The sequence below is a fragment of the Terrapene carolina genome, unplaced genomic scaffold, assembly GCF_002925995.2.
Source record: "Terrapene carolina triunguis isolate 2854851 unplaced genomic scaffold, T_m_triunguis-2.0 Scaffold33956, whole genome shotgun sequence".
In the NCBI taxonomy this organism is placed as follows: domain Eukaryota; kingdom Metazoa; phylum Chordata; order Testudines; family Emydidae; genus Terrapene; species Terrapene triunguis.
Window position 1 is genome coordinate 494136 of NW_020698307.1, and position 20919 is coordinate 515054.

The window sequence follows — 20919 nt, forward strand, 5'->3', positions numbered from 1 at the left end:
TCCAATTTTTCCACATCCTTCTTGTAGTGTGCGGCCCAAAACTGGACATCTCTGGTTCTGTCTGAAAGAACATATTGTAGTGACCCTGCTGACTCCGTGCTGGGCACAGGACAGAACAGGGGCAGCCTGAGGACCGGGGGGACCCGTCTGAGGGTAGCTGGAGGTTGTGGTGGATGGGAGCAGCCTAGGAGCTGAGATGGGGAGGCCGGGAGCTGGGTGGGAGGCACAACACCCTGTACTCAGTGTGGAGTTTCTCCAGGTTCTCACTCAGTGATGTAGGGATTGTTGGGGTTAGAGACCGCGGTGATGGGCCAACACAGACTGGAGAGAGCAAGGCTCTGTCTGCAGGAGGAAGGGGTCGCAGTTCTGTGAAATAGGTGCAAGCTGTGCAAACTGCCTCTGGGTGGCCCTGCAAAAACCCTGCTTTGGTTTACCCTCTTCAGCACTCCTTAAATTACTCTGAGGCTAGGTCTACACTACAGCAGGGGGTCGACCTAAGATACGCAACTTCAGCTACGTGAATACCGTAGCTGAAGTTGCGTATTTTAGGTTGACTTACCTGGCTGTGAGGATGGGGGCAAGTCGACCGCTGCCGCGCCGCCGTCGACTCCGCTGCCGCCTCTTGCCGCGGTGGATTTCCGGAGTCGACGGCAGAGCGATCAGGGATCGATTTTATCGCGTCTTCACTATACGTGATAAGTCGATCCCCAATAGATCGATTGCTACCCGCCGATCCGGCGGGTAGTGAAGACGTGCCCTGAGACAAAAGTCCCCTGCTGGGGTCTGCTTTGAGTCCAAATAAACCCCATAATAAAACCTTTTCCTTCAGTCTGCTCCAGCCTCTGGCTCTCACTCCTGCTCCTCACTCTCCTTGAGTCGGGATCCTCAGACCTCCTTCCCGGAGCTGGGTTCAGGTCACACTGCGCTTTTATTCCTTGCAGCCCTCACCTGCCGGGCTCTGTCCTACTGCAGCTGCTGTGGCTGTCACTGTCAGCTCTGGGAGCCCCTCTCTCTAGGATCACCCCTGCCAGGCTGCAGGCTCCTTGCTCTGGTGAGCTCTCCTGGGAACTCCTCTCCTCAGCAGCTTTATCAGACACAGTAGCTATATAGCTGCCAACCAGCTACCTAAAGATTTAGTTACTTCCAGTGGGTCTGGGTTGTCTCACTCTCCCTTACAGGAGCCTGGCACAGGTTGGCCTGTCCCTGACTCCCTTTAAAGGAGAGTGACCTCCCTTTTTCCAGTCCCCCAAAGCTGACCTGTACCCAAAGATTGGCTTGACCATGGCTAACACTTGGTTATGTTCTGCAGCCAGGGGGTACTTCCTGCCCTGCTGCCAAAAGGAAATCTACAAGGCCCTTGGCCATATTTTTATTCTCATCACTGAAGTATAAAGAGACCAGAAGTTCTGTTCCTCATAGTCCTATGCTGCTCACATGATGGACAAAATCCCCCCTAGTCTTCAGCATGTTGTAGTTCAAACAACTTCTATCCTTGTTAGTCAGGCCCTGTCATGAATATAGGGGGAAGGGTAGCAACCTTTATATATGGCAGCCCATTCAGTAGCATAATCCCTCCTTGGCAGCTGTACCGGATTCCCTTACCTGTAAAGGATAAAGCAGTTCAAATGACGTAGGTTGGCACCTGACCAGAAGGACCAATAAGGAAAGAAGATACTTTCAAATCTGGCGGGGAAGGATTTGTTTTGTTGTTCTGTGTGTTGTTCTCTCTCCGGACGGAGGGAAAAACCAGCAGGTACAATATCTCCTAAAACCATACCTGGAATAATCCGTCTAAAACCACAAAAAATGAGTAGGGCAAAGAAATATTTAGCCAGATACATTAGGTTATCTCTTTGTTTTCGGGCTGTGAATTTCCCTATACTAAAGAGGTAGTTTCGTTCCTGTTTTTGTAACTTTGAAGCTGAACCCAGAGGGGAATCCTCTGTGTTTTTTAAATCTTTTTATTACCCTGTAAAAGTTACATTCCATCCTGGTTTTACAGATGTGATTCTTTTTCTTTTTTTCTTTATAATAAAAGTTGTTTTTTTAAGAACCTGATTGATTTCAGTGTCCTGAAGACAAAGGGTCTGGTTTGTGCTCACATTGCTAAAGCAACTGGTTGGTATTTTATTCTCAAGCCTCTCCAGGAACGGGGGTGAAGGAGCTTGGAGGGATATATTGGAGTGCTAGAGATTCCAAGTGACCCTTCCCTGAATTTTTGTGTAAATAACTTGGTGGTGGCAGAGATTCCAGTCCAAGGGCTGGGGGAATCTGTACCTTGGAGGAGTTTTAACCTAAGCTGGTAGAATATAAGCTTAGGGGGTCTTTCATGCGGGTCCCCACGTCTGTACCCCAGAGTTCGGAGTGGGGGAGTCTACCATGACAGGCCCTCTGGCCGTAGCAGAGGTAGTCAGTATCACCAGGCTTTCACCATTGGTGTCATTCTCCTGTAGCAGATATGGTCTGGCTACAGAGCTTCCCTCTGAGCCATACACACACCAGATATGTTCAGTATAAGATCCTATAAACCTCTGGCTGATGCATCTGATGAAGTGGGTTCTAGCCCACGAAAGCTTATGCCAAATAAATTTGTTACTCTCTAAGGTGCCACACGTACTCGTTCTTTTGGCTGAGGTTAGCGTAATTAAATGTATTACACACTGTGCCACCTAGTGGCTGAACAGTACAATACAGTTTAGCATTCCATTACAATTGGTAACCAGCATCAGGCTGCCTCAGTCTCTCTCCGGCAGCAGCCCACAGGATACACTAGTCACACATGCACCCTTGGGAGTCAGGGTCTCTTCCATTCAGACTAGCTCCTTGTTAACGCCTCTAATTACTACTGGCGGCATCTCTTTTTCCTTCAGCAAAGGAGCTCTGGGAACCCATGGTGGCTTTTCCCTTCTGCAGCCGGCATCCCCGCCTCAGAGGGCCATCTTCCACCCGATGGGCTTGGACCTCTGCACCCACCTCCGCGCTGTTCTTGTCTCCAGCTGGCTGGTGTCGCTCCCTGCCCAGCTGCTCTGTTTTCTGGAGACACCACACCTTCTCTGTGGCATAATTTCAGCTCTTTCCACAAGGCCTCTGGGCTCTCCTGCTTCGTATGCATCTCAGAGCCGGCTTCATTCCACACTCGATCTTAAGCTGGTTCTGGAGCTCAGTCAGCTCCTTCTGCAACAACAAACACTGCTGTTCCCTGGTCACCTTCCAGTGCTGAGATGGGCCAGCTCCTCCTCCTGCTGGATGGCTTGGGCTGAGATCCAGTCCTTTGAGCAGCACATCTCCTCTAGCTCCTGCCAGGGCTCCACCTTTGGGCCTGCAGGGTGTTCAGCTTTTCTTCTAGCTCTCTCCAGTCCATTAGTGGGTGGGTTTGCTGGGTAGCTGTAGAGGACATGGCCATTGCTGCAGCTTCCCTTCTAGCCAGCACCTCTGTATCTGTGCCCATCGACATCCAGCCCTTCAGTGGGTGATCAGCTTGTTCCCCTAAAAAGCCTCCCAGGACACCTGCGGCCTCACTCTGCTCACCTGTGTAAATGCAGCCTCCTGGTGATTTATTGCTGGACTCTCTTATCTCACACACCAGAGCCCTCAGCCTGCACCTCTGGCCTCTCCTGAGCCGTCAGCTTTAGTCTTTCTAGTTCTTTATCTTCTTCCAGAAACTGTTCCTTCCCCTGTCTTAGGATATGTCCACATTTGAGCTGCGACACCTATCTCCTGGGACCAGCAGAAACGTTAAATCACAGTTAGCTTCTGCCCCAGCTCCCCTGGCCCAGAGAGCCCGCTGTGCACTAGAGCTGCTGGTTGGATAATTTTCCAAGGGAGTCCTTTCAGGCTCCTGGAGGAAGCTACTCAAACTCCCAAGCTTTGAGTCTGGGAGCGAGGCTAAGGTATCCCTGGTAAGTGGAGGGACATCTGAAACCCATGGCTGGCCTCTCCCTCTGACACTTATACCCCAGGGCCTGCTTTCTTAGCTACCCATTTTACCCAGTCCTATAAACTTTCATTGCCCCATAGCGACGTCCCCTCTGTCCAAAATCCAAAGTGCTTGGAGGGCAGCATCTTTTTACGTGTCCCTTTTCCCTGCCCTTGAAACAAATTAACCCTGGGAGGTCATTCTTCCCAGCCCCAAATGGGGTTCCTACATTCCTGACCTCCCCATGGCAGGGTGTCTCTAATAACCTGGAACTCCCCTGTTCTGTGAGTGTCCTGGAAAAATGGGCTAGTCTCCCCACATTGCTCCTGGATGCAGCCCCATCTTATGTACCCCTCCTGCCCACAGTCAGTGCACAGCATTGGACCATCTTCTGCAGCATCCTGTCGATGCTGGTGTCTGTCAAGTCACTGGCTTGCCTCAGTGCGTAACTGTGGGTACCTGGGCACTTCCAGCAATGGGAGCTCGAACACCCATGGCTGTTCCTGGCCCTCCAGACACCAGCTTGGGAGAGTGAATGTCCCACCGGCGTGGAAGGTGTCTGTGCCCTGCTACTTTGTCATCCCTCCTTGACGAGTCTTAGAGCCAGGGTGACAAATGTTGGCTTGTAGGGTTTGTGCAACAGCATTAAACACAGCTGTGTAGATGTTGTGTCTAGAGCTTGGGTTTGAAGCCCCCCCACCCCCCGCTCCATGGGCTTCAGAGCCCCAGCTCCAGCCTGAGCCTGAAGGTCTGTATGGCTATTTTTAGTGCTGGACTGTGAGCCCCACAAACCTGAGTCTGTGGACCTGGCTCTGGGACTCTGCCGTGGGCTGTGTAGATGGACCCAAAATATCTCCTGAGGGTATGTCTACACTACGAAATTAAGTCGAATTTATAGAAGCCGGTTTTACAGAAACCGGTTGTATGCAGCCGATTGTGTGTGTCCCCACATAAAATGCTCTAAGTGCATGAAGTCGGCGGACCGCGTCCACAGTACCGAGGCTAGCGTCGACTTCCGGCGCATTGCACTATGGTACCTATCCCACAGTTCCCGGAGTCTCCGGCGCCCATTGGAATTATGGGTTGAGATCGCAATGCCCGAATGATGCAAAGCAGTGCCGCGGGGGGTTCTGGGTACATGTCGTCAGGCCCCTCCCCCGCCGTCACAGCAACGGCAGACAATAGATTCGCGCCTTTTTACCTGGGTTACCTGTGCAGACAACATACCACGCCAAGCATTGAGCCCGCTCAGCTCAGCTCACCGTCACCATATGTCTTCCGGGTGCCGGCAAACGTGGGACTGCATTGCTACACAGCAGCAGCAGCTTACTGCCTTTTGGCGGTAGACGGTGCAGCATGACTCGTAGCCTTCATCGGCGATCGGGATGCTGGTAGCTGTGGGGCTGGCAGCCGTAGGGCTGCATTGCACCAGCCCCTTACCTTTTGCCTTTTGGCAGTAGATAGTTTATTACGACTGGTAACCGTCCTTGTCGGACAAATTTACAGGTTGCCTGAAATGCTCATATATTATTGTAGCCTGAGCGCCTTTACTGATCCTTCTGGCTACTGTACAGCATATATTGCTACACAGCAGGAACCGACAAATTTACAGGTTGCCTGAAATGCTCATAGATTATTGTAGCCTGAGCGCCTTTACTGATCCTTCTGGCTACTGTACAGCATATATTGCTACACAGCAGCAACCCCTTGCCTTTAACCGTCCTCATCGGACGATGATGGTTATCAGTCGTAGTATACTATTTTCTGCCAAGTATTGTCTGCTAAGCACCCAGAAAAGGCCGAGGGCGATCTGGGTGCTGGCAGACATGTGGCTGGCACGCGTATTGCTACCAAGCACCCAGAAAAGGCCGAGGGCGATCTGGGTGCTGGCAGACATGTGGCTGGCACACGTAGGGTTACATTGCTACCATTACACCCTCACAATGCCGAGGGATATCAGTCATGCTGCACTGTCGTCTTAAGATGTAAAAAATAGATTTGTTCTGTATTCATTTCCTTCCCCCCTCCCTCCGTCAAATCAACGGCCCGCTAAACCCAGGCTTAGGAGTTCAATCTCTGGGGGGGGGGGGGGCATTCTGTGTGACAGTTGTTTGTATTTCTCCCTGATGCACAGACACCTTTCTTGATTTTAATTCCCTGTACCTGTACGTCATGTCGTCACTCGCCCCTCCCTCCCTCCCTCCCTTCTTCCCCTGGTCTTTAGATACTAGTTTCGCGCCTTTTTTCAGACCAGACGCCATAGCTATCACTGGGATCATGGATCCCGCTCAGATCACCGCGGCAATTATGAGCACTATGAACACCACGCGCATTGTCCTGGAGTATATGCAGAGCCTCCTGGACATGCCAAAGCAAAACCAGGACCAGCTGAGGAGGAGGCGATTGCAGCGCGGCGACGATAGTGATGAGGAAATTGACATGGACCTCTCACAAGGCACAGGCCCCAGCAATGTGGAAATCATGGTGTTACTGGGGCAGATTCATGCCGTGGACCGCCGATTCTGGGCCCGGGAAACAAGCACAGACTGGTGGGACCGCATCGTGTTGCAGGTCTGGGACGATGCCCAGTGGCTGCGAAACTTTCGCATGCATAAGGGCACTTTCATGGAACTTTGTGACTTGCTTTCCCCTGCCCTGAAGCGCCAGAATACCAGGATGAGAGCAGCCCTCACAGTTGAGAAGCGAGTGGCGATAGCCCTGTGGAAGCTTGCAACGCCAGACAGCTACCGGTCAGTCGGGAATCAATTTGGAGTGGGCAAATCTACTGTGGGGGCTGCTGTGATCCAAGTTGCCAGGGCAATGAGAGACCTGGTGATATCAAGGGTAGTGACTCTGGGAAACGTGCAGACCATAGTGGATGGCTTTGCTGCAATGGGATTCCCAAACTGTGGTGGGGCGATAGACGGAACCCATATCCCTATCTTGGCACCGGCGCACCAAGCCACCGAGTACATAAACCGCAAGGGGTACTTTTCAATGCTGCTGCAAGCCCTGGTGGATCACAAGGGACGTTTCACCGACATCAACGTGGGCTGGCCGGGAAGGGTACATGATGCTCGCGTCTTCAGGCACTCTCTTCTGTTTTGAAAGCTGGAGGAAGGGACTTTCTTCCCGGACCAGAAAATAACCATTGGGGATGTTGAAATGCCTATCGTGATCCTTGGGGACCCAGCCTACCCCTTAATGCCATGGCTCATGAAGCCGTACACAGGCAGCCTGGACAGGAGTCAGGACCTGTTCAACTACAGGCTGAGCAAGTGCCGAATGGTGGTGGAATGTGCATTTGGGCGTTTAAAAGCGCGCTGGCGCAGCTTACTGACTCGCTCAGACCTTAGCGAAAAGAATATCCCCATTGTTATTGCTGCTTGCTGTGCGCTCCACAATATCTGTGAAAGTAAGGGGGAGACATTTATGGCGGGGTGGGAGGTTGAGGCAAATCGCCTGGCCGCTGATTACGCGCAGCCAGACACCAGGGCGGTTAGAGGAGCACAGCATGGCGCGGTGCGCATCAGAGAAGCGTTGAAAACCAGTTTTGTGACTGGCCAGGCTACGGAGTGAAACTTCTGTTTGTTTCTCCTTGATGAACCCTCCGCCCCTACACCCCCCCACCCGGTTAACTCTATACTTCCCTGTAAACCAACAACCCCACCCTCCCCTACTACCCTCCCCCCTTCGAGCACCACTTGCAGAGGCAATAAAGTCATTGTTACTTCACATTCATGCATTCTTTATTAATTCAGCACACAACTAGGGGGATAATTGCAAAGGTAGGCCTGGATGGGTGGGGGAGGAGGGAAGGAAAAGGACACAGTGCACTTTAAAACTTTAAAACTTGTTGCACTGGAAATCATCTAGGCTGGAGTGATTGGGTGGCCGGAGGCCCCCCCACCGTGTTCTTGGGCGTCTGGGTGAGGAGGCAATGGGACTTGGGGAGGAGGGCTGTTGGTTACAGAGGGGCTGTAGCGACGGTCTCTGCTCCTGCTGCCTTTCCTGCAGCTCAACCATACGCTGGAGCATATCACTTTGATGCTCCAGCAGCCGGAGCATCGACTCTTGCTTTCTGAGTACAACTTGACGCCACTTCTCCTCTTCAGCCCGCGTTTCAGCACGCAACTTCTCCTCTTGAGCACGCAACTTCTCCTCTTCAGCCCGCGATTCAGCACGCCACCTCTCCTCTCGCTCATATTGGGCTTTTTTAAAATCAGTCATTGACTGCCTCCACGCATTCTGCTGTGCTCTGTCAGCGTGGGAGGCAGTCTGTAGTTCAGTGAACATTTCGTCACGCGTCCTTCGCTTCCTTCTTCGAATATTCACTAGCCTCTGTGAAGGTGAAACATTTGCAGCTGGTGGAGGAGAAGGGAGAGTTGTTTAAAAAAGATACATTTTAGAGAACAATGGGTACACTCTTTCACGTTAGATTTTGCTGTTCACATCACACAGCACATGTGCTTTCGTTACAAGGTCGCATTTTTCCTCTTATATTGAGGGCCTGCCGGTTTGGTGTGAGAGATCACTCACGCAGTGCCAGGCCACAGATTTCAGCTTGCAGGCAGCCATGGTAAGACACAGTCTTTTGGCTTTTTTAACCTTGTTAACAAGTGGGGATGCTTTAAAACAGTACTGCTCTCATTAACCATACCAAGCACCCGTTGGGTTGGCCATTTAAAATGGGTTTGCAATGTAAAAGGAGGGGCTGCGGTTTCAGGTTTAACATGCAGCACAAACCCAACTAACTCCCCTCCCCCACACACCCAATTCTCTGGGATGGTCACTTCACCCCTCCCCCCCACCGCGTGGTTAACAGCGGGGAATATTTCTGTTCAGCAGAGCAGGAAGGGGCACCTCTGAATGTCCCCTTAATAAAATTGCCCCATTTCAACCAGGTGACCGTGAATGATATCACTCTCCTGAGGATAACAAAGAGCGATAAGGAATGGATGTTGTCTGCATGCCAGCAAACACCGGGACCATACGCTGCCATGCTTTGTTATGCAATGATTCCAGACTACATGCTACTGGCCTGGCGTGGTAAAGTGTCCTACCATGGTGGACGGGATAAGGCAGCCCTCCCCAGAAACCTTTTGCAAAGGCTTTGGGAGTACATGAAGGAGAGCTTTCTGGAGATGTCCCTGGAGGATTTCCGCTCCATCCCCATACACGTTAACAGACTTTTCCAGTAGCTGTACTGGCCGCGATTGCCAGGGCAAATTAATCATTAATCATTAAACACGCTTGTTTTTAAACCATGTGTAATATTTACAAAGGTACACTCACCGGAGGTCCCCTGTGTGCCAGCAGGGTCTTGGGTGAGTTCTGGGGTTACTGGTTCCAGGTCCAGGGTGACAAACATATCCTGGCTGTTGGGGTAACTGGTTTCTCCGCTTCCTTGCTGCTGTGAGCTATCTATGTTCTCTCCATCCTCATCTTCCTCGTCCGCCGAACCCGCTTCCCTGTTTCCAGCGAGGGACTGATAGCACACGCTTGGGCTAGTGGTGGCTGCACCCCCTAGAATGGCATGCAGCTCCGCGTAGTAGCGGCATGTTTGCGGCTCAGCCCCGGACCTTCCGTTTGCGTCTCTGGCTTTGTGGTAGGCTTGCCTTAGCTCCTTAATTTTCACGCGGCACTGCTGTGCGTCCCTGTTATGGCCTCTGTCCTTCATGGCCTTGGAGATCTTTTCTAATGTTTTGCCATTTCTTTTACTGCTTCGGAGTTCGGCGAGCACTGATTCATCTCCCCAGATGGCGATCAGATCCCGTACCTCCCGTTCGGTCCAGGCTGGAGCTCTTGTGCGATCCTGGGACTGGGACTGGGACTCCATCACGGTTACCTGTGCTGATGAGCTCTGCATGGTCACCTGTGCTCTCCACGCTGAGCAAACAGGAAATGAAATTCAAACGTTCGCGGGGCTTTTCCTGTCTACCTGGCCAGTGCATCTGAGATGAGAGTGCTGTCCAGAGCGGTCACAATGAAGCACTGTGGGATAGCTCCCGGAGGCCAATAATGTCGAATTCCGTCCACACTAACCCAATTCCGACCCCCTAAGGCCGATTTTATCGCTAATCCCCTCGTCTAGGTGGTGTAAAGAAACCGGTTTAAAGGGCCCTTTAAGTCGAAAGAAAGGGCTTCGTAGTGTAAACGTGTCCAGGCTTAAGTCGATTTAACGCGGCTAAAGTCGACCTAACCGCGTAGTGTAGACCAGGCCTGAGTCTTGATGTGAAAGTTCCCAGTATGTCTGACCCAGGGCTGGTTAATGAGAGCCAGGGGGGTGGCTGGTGCAGTCATTAGCTGGAGACATCTGAGATGGTCTCTGTGACCGTTATCTGCTCTGGGAGATGCCCAGGGGCAGCTGCAGAGGGTCTGCGCCGCTCACAGAGTCCATGGGACAAATCGCTCTGAGCAGAGAGTTCAGGCTGAAGCCGAGTCTCCATTTATTTTCAGCCTGATTTTGGGGGTGAGATCAGGGGCTTGCTTGGGGGAAATTTTTCTATGAAGGGGAAATTTAACGGCCACTCTGAAATGTTTCATAGCTGATGTCCTGAACCTGGCCTGCCCATAACTGTGTTGCTGGGGATGTTGATAGGCACTCACTGCAAGTCACTGGGATTTGTGCTCCTAAATTGCTCAGACAGGTTTGCAGTGGAGCTGGGTGAAATTTGGGTGCAAATAGTTTAGCTGCAGAATAATTATCTATTTCGGATTGATTGAAACTCTTCCCGAATACATGTTGACTTTGCTGACTAGTTTGAACAGAAAAAGGTGCCACCACTTCCCTTCTCACCTTTAGCCCAGTGTCTGGGCCCTCAGCTGGGAGCCCCAGGTTCAATCCCCCCGTGTGATGTGGGGCAGGAATTGGAATGTGGGTTCCCCCTCTCAGGTGAGGGCTGGAACCGCAGAGTGTCTGGCGTGGGGCTCCCTCAATCTCTGCTGCTGAAGGCGCCCCCGTGTCTAAACACTGCCATGGGCACTGGGCCAGAGCATGGGAGTGAGAATGACTCTGCAGCCCAGTGTGTCGGGCCCCACCTGGGAGCCCCAGACTCTAGCTCCCCTGGTCCAGTGACCCTGTAATTATTGATCCGTAACCCCAGTGACAGGAGGGGATACAGACCCTGGCACAGCATTTCCTTGCACTAATGTAGCTGCCCCAATGCAAACCCCTAGTGCAGATGCATTACGTGGGTGTGTCCTGGGACTGGCACCCGGTGCAGCTTCTCCCAGATGCCGGAAGCAGGGAAATGCCCCCTTCTCTCCCCACTACCCCGGCCTCATTAGCAACAGCCCTTGTTCTCCCGCCCCACCCCCTGCTGAGTACTCAATTACACCCCACACCCTCCCAGTAAGTCCAGCCCAGATGGATGGCCGGTGACCTGGGGGAGGGCCTGGATGAGGGGAGGGGCTGGCTGTGGGATTTGCCTTGCTGGAAGGTGGTGGCTGTGGGGCTGGCCGGCTGGCATGGAGAGTCCCAGCTGTGTCCTCTGCCCACTCCTGCCCTTCACTCCTTTTGCCTGTCCTTTCCTGTACCCCCCTTCTGTTCCCCAGCACCTGCTCTTTCCCCTGCCCCTCTAGCATCCACCCCTTCCCTTGCCCCGCTCTACTCCCTGGTGTCTGCCCCTCCCCTTGTCCCTTGTTGGCCCTGGTGCCTGCCCCATTCCATGCCCCAGCACTGTTTCCCCCAGTGCCTGCTCCTCTCCCTACCCTCCTTGCATCTGCCCCTCTGCTTGACCCCCCCGATCCTCCCTAGGGGAGGCATACACCCCCCTGAATTTCCCCAACACCTCCCCCTCCAGTTATATGCAGTGTTGACAATTTAATTGTTGGTTGGAAATTTGAATTGAAATTGCAACATTAATACACACTTTGAAAGCATATACAGAATATGAGAAAATACTTGTACCTGAGAAAGCATAATGGATTTGAAAAGTATGAACAAAGACTAGTGTCCTCATGGAGCTGTTATTTGTAACAGTGGTGGCAAATTCGTTTCAGCTATATTGGCTGACCTAATAATTTCAAATTATATCTGAAGGAGCTCTCCCCTGACAGCCAGTGATGAGCCCGGGTCAGGGGAAGGCTTCAGGACCAGACTGTATTTACATGAACACACCTACTCTGCCTAGGTATCCAGCAGACAGATCCATGCTGCCCATGTGATCAATTTTGGCTGGTGTTGGGTTACAAATCACTGTAGTACTGAATGTGGGGGTCATGAAATGTTGTCATCCTTATTGTATGAGTAAAGGGCAGCAGAACTGTACCTGGCCTGCCTGAATGAAGGGGTCTCCTTCAGTGCTTAATTTGTGCTAGGGCTTGCCATGACTTGGCTTGGCTTGGCAGCTCATAGCTCTGGGACCTCTGGGCTTGCCACATCAATTATGAAAGTAACAAACTTGCTTGAACCTGGCACCTGTTTCATTACAAATTAAGCACTGGTCATCTTCAGCTGAACTGCACTTGCTAAGCAGGAGGTTTGGATGCCAGATCCTGGTGGAGAGACAGAGGGTGAGAGACGTGTTTTGCTTGGTGTGTGGGCTCTGCCTAAGAGTCACAGGCACTATTTTTCCTGCCCCCGTCCTCCTCTGTTAAAAGACAGAGCTGATTAGGCTCCATAGAGAGTCTTTTGGTTTGTTAAGTGACCACTAGAGCTGAAATCACTGATAATCAGGTCTAAGTGCCTAGACCTGCTGCGGGACAGTGTTTCTGTGGAAGAGACTGCCCAGTCTGCACTAGCAGCGAGGTTCCCCCACTGAGAGCTGAAATCACAGAGCTGGATGGAACCTTGAGAGACCGACTCGCAGAGGTCACAGTGACAGGTGGCAGCAGAAGGTGACGGTGCAAGACCATTGGGGATGGAGCGATAGAGTGAATGGTGACATGACAAGCAACAGCGGACAGAGCATTTGTTTGTTGGACTATGTTTTAGTGACTTCACTCCAGCATGCTAGATTTGTGACTGGGAAACTTATATAAATATATGTTTCCTAGTAAGCCAAGATAAAATGCATTATTTGCCAAGGTCATTATCCCTCATCATTGCTATCTTGAGAGGTGAGTATCTTGGGGAGTTTCTGTACTAAACTTTATTATTATAATTCATTTTTATGCAAGAACGGCTATATTGGTTAGACTAATGGTCCATCTACCCCAGTATCCTGTCTTCTGACAGTGGCCAGTGCCAGATGCTTCAGAGGGAATGAACAGGCCAGGTAATCATCAAGTGATCCATCCCCTGTCGCCCATTCCCAGTTTCTGGCAAACAGGCTAGGGACACCATCCCTGCCCATCCTGGCTAATAGCCATTGATGGACCTAGCCTCCATGAATTTATTGAGTTCTTTTTTTGGACCCTGTTATAATTTTAGCCTTCATAACATCCCTGGCAAAAAGTTCCATAGGTGACTGTGCACTGTGTGAAGAAATAATTCCTTTTGTTTGTTTTAAACTTGCTGCCTATTAATTTCATTGGATGACCCCTTATTCTTATGTTAAGTGAGGGGGTAAATAACACTTCCTTATTCATTTTCTCCACATCAGTCAAGATTTTATAAGCCTCTATCATATCCTCTCTTAGTCAACTCTTTTCCAAGCTGAAAAATCCCAGTCTTTTTAATCTCTCCTCATATGGAATCTGTTCCATACTCCGAATCATTTTTGTTGCCCTTCTCTGTACCTTTTCCAATTCCGATATATCTTCTTTGAGATGGGGTGACCAGAACTTCACGCAGTATTCAAGATGTGGGTGTACCATGGATTTATATAACAAAAGTGGAGGAGGTTGATTTGCCAGACCGATCAGCAAAGCCAATACTGACAACCTATATGAAAAGGCTACAAAACACCGTGCCTCTGGACTGCATCATGCAGAAAGCCTTATGAGCCAGTCACTGTCAAAGCCAATTTTAGAAGAACTTAATGAGGCTGTTAAGAATGCTGGAGACAACTCAGTTTATATGAACCAACGTAACTGTTGCATCATACTTTCTATTTAAGGAAGAGATACCACACACTACAAGCTGGAGGCCAATGTTAAGTGCATTGTCACTTGTTCATCCTGAAGTTGGACAGTGGTTCCGAACAAGACTTGCAAATGTTCACTATCTTTCTGCAAGAAATTCAGCTGACTCTCTAGAAGCACGTGGTGCAACAGGGAAAGACTCAGGAGTTGAAAAAGTGAAGAACTTTCTCACCATATTCCAAAAATGTGCATACATAGCTGATGAATGCACCAGTGCAAATAGGCATCAGTTATAGCGTATGTTATCTTGATATCCGTAGTAGGCCAGTAGATGCATTCTAGATGTTCAGGTTCTCTTTCGACTGATTGTTCATGTCCATTCTAAGCAGGTGTGTGCACGCCACGTGCATGCCAGCCGGAAGATTTTCCCTTAGCAGCATCCGTAGGGTTGGCCTGGGCGCCCCCGGGAGTGGCGCCTCCATGGCGCCCAATATAGGGCCCTGCCGACCCTCCACCCCCTCAGTTCCTTCTTACCGCCGGTGACAGCTAGCTGGAACTGTGCTCGCTTTTGCAGCAAGCGCTTTAGCAGTGTCTCTACTCTTCGTGTATATAGTTCAGATTTGTTCATAGTTGTTGTTTCCTACTTAGTTAGTTGGAGGGTCCCCCCCCCAACACTGTTTTTGTCCCGTCCTGGGGCATGCCCGAGTCCCCAGGGTTTAAACTCTGTGGGGTCTGCCGAAAGTTTATGCCGAAGAGTGACCCTCACTCTTCCTGTTTGCAGTGTCTCGGGGAGAGTCACCAGAAACAGATATGGCACCTTTCTAAGGGTTTCTGTCCTAGAACACTTAAGGACCGGGAGCAGAGACTTAGAGTTCTGCTGATGAAGGCAGCTTTGCAGCCACATTTTGATCCGGAACCCGCGGAGACGGCGCCGAGTAGATCTTTGTCAGTGCGCAGTGCTCCGGCACCGATGGTGTGAGAAGAGGCCCAGTCTAAGGACTCTAAGTCCTGTCACCGACTCAAATCGGGACACAAGAAATCGGCTTCCACGTGGCTCCGGTGCCTGTGAAAAGGAAGCGGCTGGTGAGGGGATGATCACTCCATCAGGACCTTAAAGGGCATGTGGCGTCCACAAGTGCGTTGGGACAAGCCGCCCTGCCGGCGCCTCCACCCGAGGTCTCGTCGACTCCTGCCCAGGTTGGGGTTCAGTCGAGTCCAAACCGGTCCCAGTCCCCGGACCAACAAGAGGACATGCGACTCCCATTGATGCCAGAGGCGTTCGAGGCAGCCTTGGACCTGATGTGTCTGCCGATGCCATCCTCCCCGCAGAAGAGGGACAAGTCACCACTGACCAAACGCCCCCTGATACATTCAAGGGGCAAACCAGCCATGATTGCACGGCAATCCCCGCCCCGGGTTGCCCTGGCACCACCAGTGCAGAGAGAGGGACCACTCCATTCCCCAGCCTCGTGGCACCGCTCGCCGGCAGCCGTGGGTACTGCTCCTCCGTGGTCCTCCTACTCAGAGACCTCAGAGTCAGAGGCAGAATCCTATCACTCCATCAGATCGCGGAGCAAGAGATCCGGGTCCCAAAGGACCCACCAACCTTATCCGGCACCGTGGCAGCAACACTGGCAACCGCCCTCCCAGTGGCCTTTCTGGACACCCTGGGCTTACCACCAGAGCCAGGGTCAGATGCATGGCCCGCGTTCCAGGTCCGCTTCGGTGTCCTCGACGTCAGTAGCGTCAGCGCAGGTGCCTCCGCCAGCGGCACCGTTGTCTGAGAGGGGAGTACCACTCGCTCAACAAGCTCTGGCATCACCTTCACAGACACCAGCACCGGTGAGGACCTCATCCTCGATGCCACCGGCACCATCAAGTATGCCGTGGCAGACAGTGTCAACCCCGGTACCGGTCACGGTGCCGAATTCTCCATCTGCACCGGCACCGCAGCCTGAGTACCATGTGCCGCGGGACCCCAGAGGGGCTGAAGGTAGCGAGGAGGGTCAGCTACCAGTCCTCTCCTCCTCTTCTTCACCAGACGAAATGGTTGCGGGGACTTCGACTGCGCCAGCACATGAGGACAACCGGGTGCTTCAGCAGCTGCTCCGGAGGGCTGCCCAAAGCCTGGCTATTCAGGCTGAGGAGGTGGATGTGGACCCAGTAGTGGACATCCTTGCCCCCTCGGGCCCTTCCAGGGTCGCTCTGCCATTAATTAAAACAGTTGTTGACCCTTCTAGAACCCTCTGGCAGACCCCAGCTTCTTTGGCCCCCATGGCCAAGAAAACGGAAAGACGCTATTTTGTTCTGTCCAGGGGGCATGAGCACCTGTATGCCCACCCTCCCCCAGACACTCTGGGGATGCGGCCAACCAAAGGGAGCGCCAGGGGTTCCAAGGCTCTACCCCAAAGAATAGGGAGGCCAAGAAGCTGGACCTCTTTGGTAGGAAGGTCTACTCCACCAGGGGCTTGCAACTCTGCATAGCTAAGCAGCAGGCCATTGTAAACCGGTATGGCCAGAACACCTGCTTGGTGATATCCAAATTTGTGGAGCTTCTCCCTCAGGACTCGCGAGTGGAGTTTTCAGCCCTAGTGGAAGAGGGGAAGCTGATCTCCGAGCCTCTCTCCAAGCGGCCCTGGATGCAGCCGATGCTCCCTCACGCATGTTGGCCACGAGGGTGGTGATGAGGTGAGGGTCTTGGCTGCAGGTTTCCGGTCTGCTCCATGAGGTTCAACAAACCATCCAGGACCTTCCCTTTGAAGGAACCACTTTGTTCTCAGAGAAGACAGACAAGTGGCTCCATAGTTTAAAGGACTCGAGGGCCACCTTGCGCTCACTGGACCTGCATACACCGGCCACACAGTGTAGACATTTTAGACCGCAACCCGCCATGCAGCCATATCAGCCTCAGAGCTGTCAAGATGTCTTGCGTAGGCGGAGTAGAAGTGGTAGGAGGAGGCAGCACCCGTCCTCCGGACAGTCCTCTGGTCAACCAAAACCCCCATCGGGGCCTAGACTCCAGTTTTGATGGTGCAGTCGAGGATGACCTACTAGTCAGGACCTTGGATCCTTCCAGCCTTACCTTCTCGTCCCGTCTATCCCCCTTCTACCATGCCTGGTCCCGAATTACTTTGGACTGCTGGGTGCTCCGCACAGTAGAAAGGGGTTATTCCATCCAATTCTGTGCCCTTCCGCCCCCTCAGCCCCCTTCCCCATTCGTCTTCAGGGACCCCTCTCACGACCAACTTCTATTTCAAGAAGTGCAGTCCCTTCTTGCAGTGGGGACAGTGGAGGAAGTTCCTCAGGAGCTAAGGGGCAAGTGGTTCTACTCCTGGTATTTCCTAATACCAAAGTCAAAAGGGGGCCTCAGACCCATTCTGGACCTGCGGCATCTGAACAAGTTTGTGAAGAAGCTCAAGTTCCACATGGTTTCTCTGACTTCCATTATTCCCTCCATGGATCCAGGAGACTGGCACGTCACCCTCGATTTGAAGGATGCGTATTTCCATATTGCAATAATCCCTCAACACAGGTGTTACCTCAGGTTTGTGGTGGGCAACACTCATCTCCGGTTTGCCGACTCATCTCCATTTGGGCCGTCGATGGCCCCGAGAGTCTTCATGAAGTGCATGGCAGTCGTGGCAGCTTTTCTGCACAAACGCCAGATTCAGGTGTTCCCTTACCTCGAAGACGGGCTAATCAAGGACCGCTCCAGAGTTCAGGTGGAGGATCAGGTGGTCCTTATAAGGCAGACCTTCCTCAAGCTTGGCCTTCTCCTAAATGAGGCCAAATCCACTCTATCCCCGGTTCAGAGGACGGAGTTCATAGGGGCAGTCCGGGACTCGACTCAAGCCAGGGCGTACCTCCCGGAGTCCAGGTTCCGTTCGTTAACCGACATTATTCAAGGTCTCAGGCAGTTTCCCACAACTACAGCGAGGAACTGCCTGAAGTTGCTGGGGCATATGTGGTGCGACACGCCAGGCTCAGGCTACGCCCTCTCCAGTCCTGGCTGGTGTCGGTGTATCGGCCAGCCAGGGACACCTTGGACACCGTTGTAACCCTGCCCCATGTGGTGCTGGACTCCCTCCTATGGTGGCTCAACCCATGGGAGATTGGTGCGGGAGTGCCGTTCGCCAGCCCTCAGCCCTCCCTCTCATTGGTGACAGATGCGTCGGATCTGGGATGGGGAGTGCATCTGAGGGGTCTCAGGACTCAGGGCCTCTGGTCTCCAGAGGACCTAGCCTTACACATAAATGTCAGGGATCTGAGGGTGGTGCATCTTACCTGCCAGACCTTCAAAACTCACTTGGAGGGCAGGTGTGTCGCGATCCTCACAGACAATACCTCAGCAATGTTCTATATCAACAAACAGGGGGTGCACGCTTCTCTCCCCTGTGCCGGGAAGCCCTCGCACTGTGGGACTTCTGTGTGAAACATTTGATTCACGTGCAGGCATCTTACCTCCCAGGTGTGCAGAATGGTCTGGCAGACACCCTCAGCTGGTCCTTCCACAGCCACAAGTGGTCTCTCCAGCGAGATGTGGCAGTCTCAATCTTCCAACTCTGGGGCTCTCCCCAGATAGACCTGTTTGCCACGCAAGAGAACAAGAAATGTCAGCGGTTCTGCTCCCTCATGGGGCGCAGTCCAGGTTCGATCGTGGATGCCTTCCTCCTCCCGTGGGGGGGCTGCCTGTTTTACGCCTTCCCGCCGATTCCACTGGTCCACAGGGTGCTCCTCAAGATCCACAGGGATCGTGCACAAGTCATCCTGATAGCACCGGCATGGCTGCCCCAGCACTGGTTCACGTCGCTTCTATAGATGTCCGTAGGTGCGCTGCTCGTGTTACCGCTGCTTCCGGACTTAATCACGCAGGATCACGGCCGCCTCTGGCACCCGAATCTGGAGTCGCTCCACCTCTCAGCCTGGATGCTCCATGACTGAACCCCACTGAAATGGCCTGCTCCCATCAACTCAGACAAGTCCTCCTCAGTAGTAGAAAGCCTTCTACCAGAGCCATGTACGTGGCCAAGTGGAAACGTTTTCCCATCTGGGTGAAGCAGCACGGACAGACTCTGTTGCTTGCCACCGTTCTGTTTATATTGGACTACCTCCTTCACCTGAAACAGCAAGGCCTCTCATTATCCTCGATACAGGTCCATCTGGCCGCCATCTCTGCCTTCCACCAGGGAGCTGATGGCCTCTCGGTCTTTGCGAACCCCCATCAGTCGCTTCCTTAAGGGCCAGGATAGACTCTTCCCGCATACGCGCCAACCTGTCCCCGCCTGGGACCTTAATCTGGTCCTCTCCACTCTCACGGGCCCCCACTTTGAGCCCTTGGCGACGTGCTCCTTACTGTATCTCTCATATGAGGTCGCGTTTCTTGTGGCTATCACCTCAGCTAGAAGGGTTTCGGAGCTCAGAGCTCTCACATCCGAGCTCCCTTACATGGTTTTTCACAAAGATAAAGTCCAACTCAGACCCCATCCAGCCTTTCTTCCTAAGGTGGTCTCCCAGTTTCACATGGGCCAGGACATTTTTCTCCCTGTGTTTTATCCCGAGCCACACTCCTCTGGCAGGGAGTGCAGGCTTCATTCTCTGGATGTTTGAAGAGCCCTAGCTTTCTATATAGAAAGGACTAAACCATTCAGGAAGTCCGTCCAACTCTTTGTGGTCATGGCGGACAGGATGATGGGTCTCCTTGTCTCTTTGCAATGTATCTCTTCGTGGATCACGTCCTGCATTCGAGAATGCTACAACTGGGCGAAGGTACCTGCCCCACTGATTACAGCCCACTCCACCAGGGCCCAGGCTTCCTCGGCCGCATTCCTGGCTCAAGTCGCCACTCAGGAAATCTGCAAGGCGGCTACATGGTCCTCGATACATACGTTCACGATGCACTACGCAATCACTCACCAGGCCAGAGATGATGCGGCCTTTGGAGACGCGGTGCTTCAATCTGTGGTTGACTCCAACCCCACTGCCTGAACTCCCCTCAGGCAACAAACCTCCCCACCCCCAACACAGCAATTAATGGGGTTGTGGGTTAATTTCCCTTTGATCCCAGTGACCAGCCCCTGCCCCCGGCACTGATTCTGTGACTCTGTCCCCAGTGGACATGACTCTGGATCCAAACACAGCTCAGCCCAACCTCGTCCTGTCTAAGGATCGAAAACATGTGAGATACGGAGACACACGCCAGGATCTGCCCGACAACCCTGAGAGATTTGATCCTTGTGTCTGTGTCCTGCGTGCTGAGGGATTCACGGGTGGGAGGCATTACTGGGAGGTGGGGGTGGGAGACAAGACTGACTGGGACCTGGGGGTTTGTAGGGAATCTGTGAGGAGGAAGGGGAGGGTCACATACACACCTGAGGATGGGTACTGGGCCGTGTGGCTAGGGAATGGAGAATACAAGGCCCTCACCTCCTCCTGGACCTCCCTCCCCGTGAGCGTTGGGCCCAGCCGCATGGGGATTTTCCTGGACTATGAGGCGGGCGAGGTCTTGTTTTACAATGTGACTGACAGGTCCCATCTCTTCACTTTCACTGGCACTTTCTCCAGGACACTCTGCCCTTATTACAGTCCTGGTCTTGCCGCTGGGGGTGAAAACGCGGCTCTCCTGATAATCTGCCCGGTCCCATCTGAAGCCGGAGGGAATCTCTGTCCCTGACAGCGACACCCACGGCAAAGACTGACCCCTCCAAGACCTGCGGCTCTTCCCACCCCCCTGTGGTGGGGGCCAGTTACTGCAAGCTACTGGACTTCTTGTGTTGACCGGATGCTGCCCGTTTCCCTTTTCAACTGGAGGTTCCATTCAAAAACCGGACACCTGGCAACCCCCAGCCCTCACCTTTCCCATCCTGTGCCCCAGGGGTAGCAGATGGTGGTGGATGGGGGGTCATTCACTCCTGTTAGAATTTTCTACCCCTGTGAAATCTCAGTGTAAAATACGAAAGAAAAAAGATTATTCTAATTTAGAAAATATTATTGTAACAAGGTGTAAATACAAGAATATTTTAATTTACAATTCCAAC

General features: G+C 52.5%; 1 pseudogene; it reads left to right on the forward strand.

Moving 5' to 3' along the window:
- Positions 1–20555, forward strand: part of LOC112120906 — a 64950-nt pseudogene extending 44395 nt beyond the window's left edge.
- Positions 20556–20919: the final 364 nt, after the last annotated feature.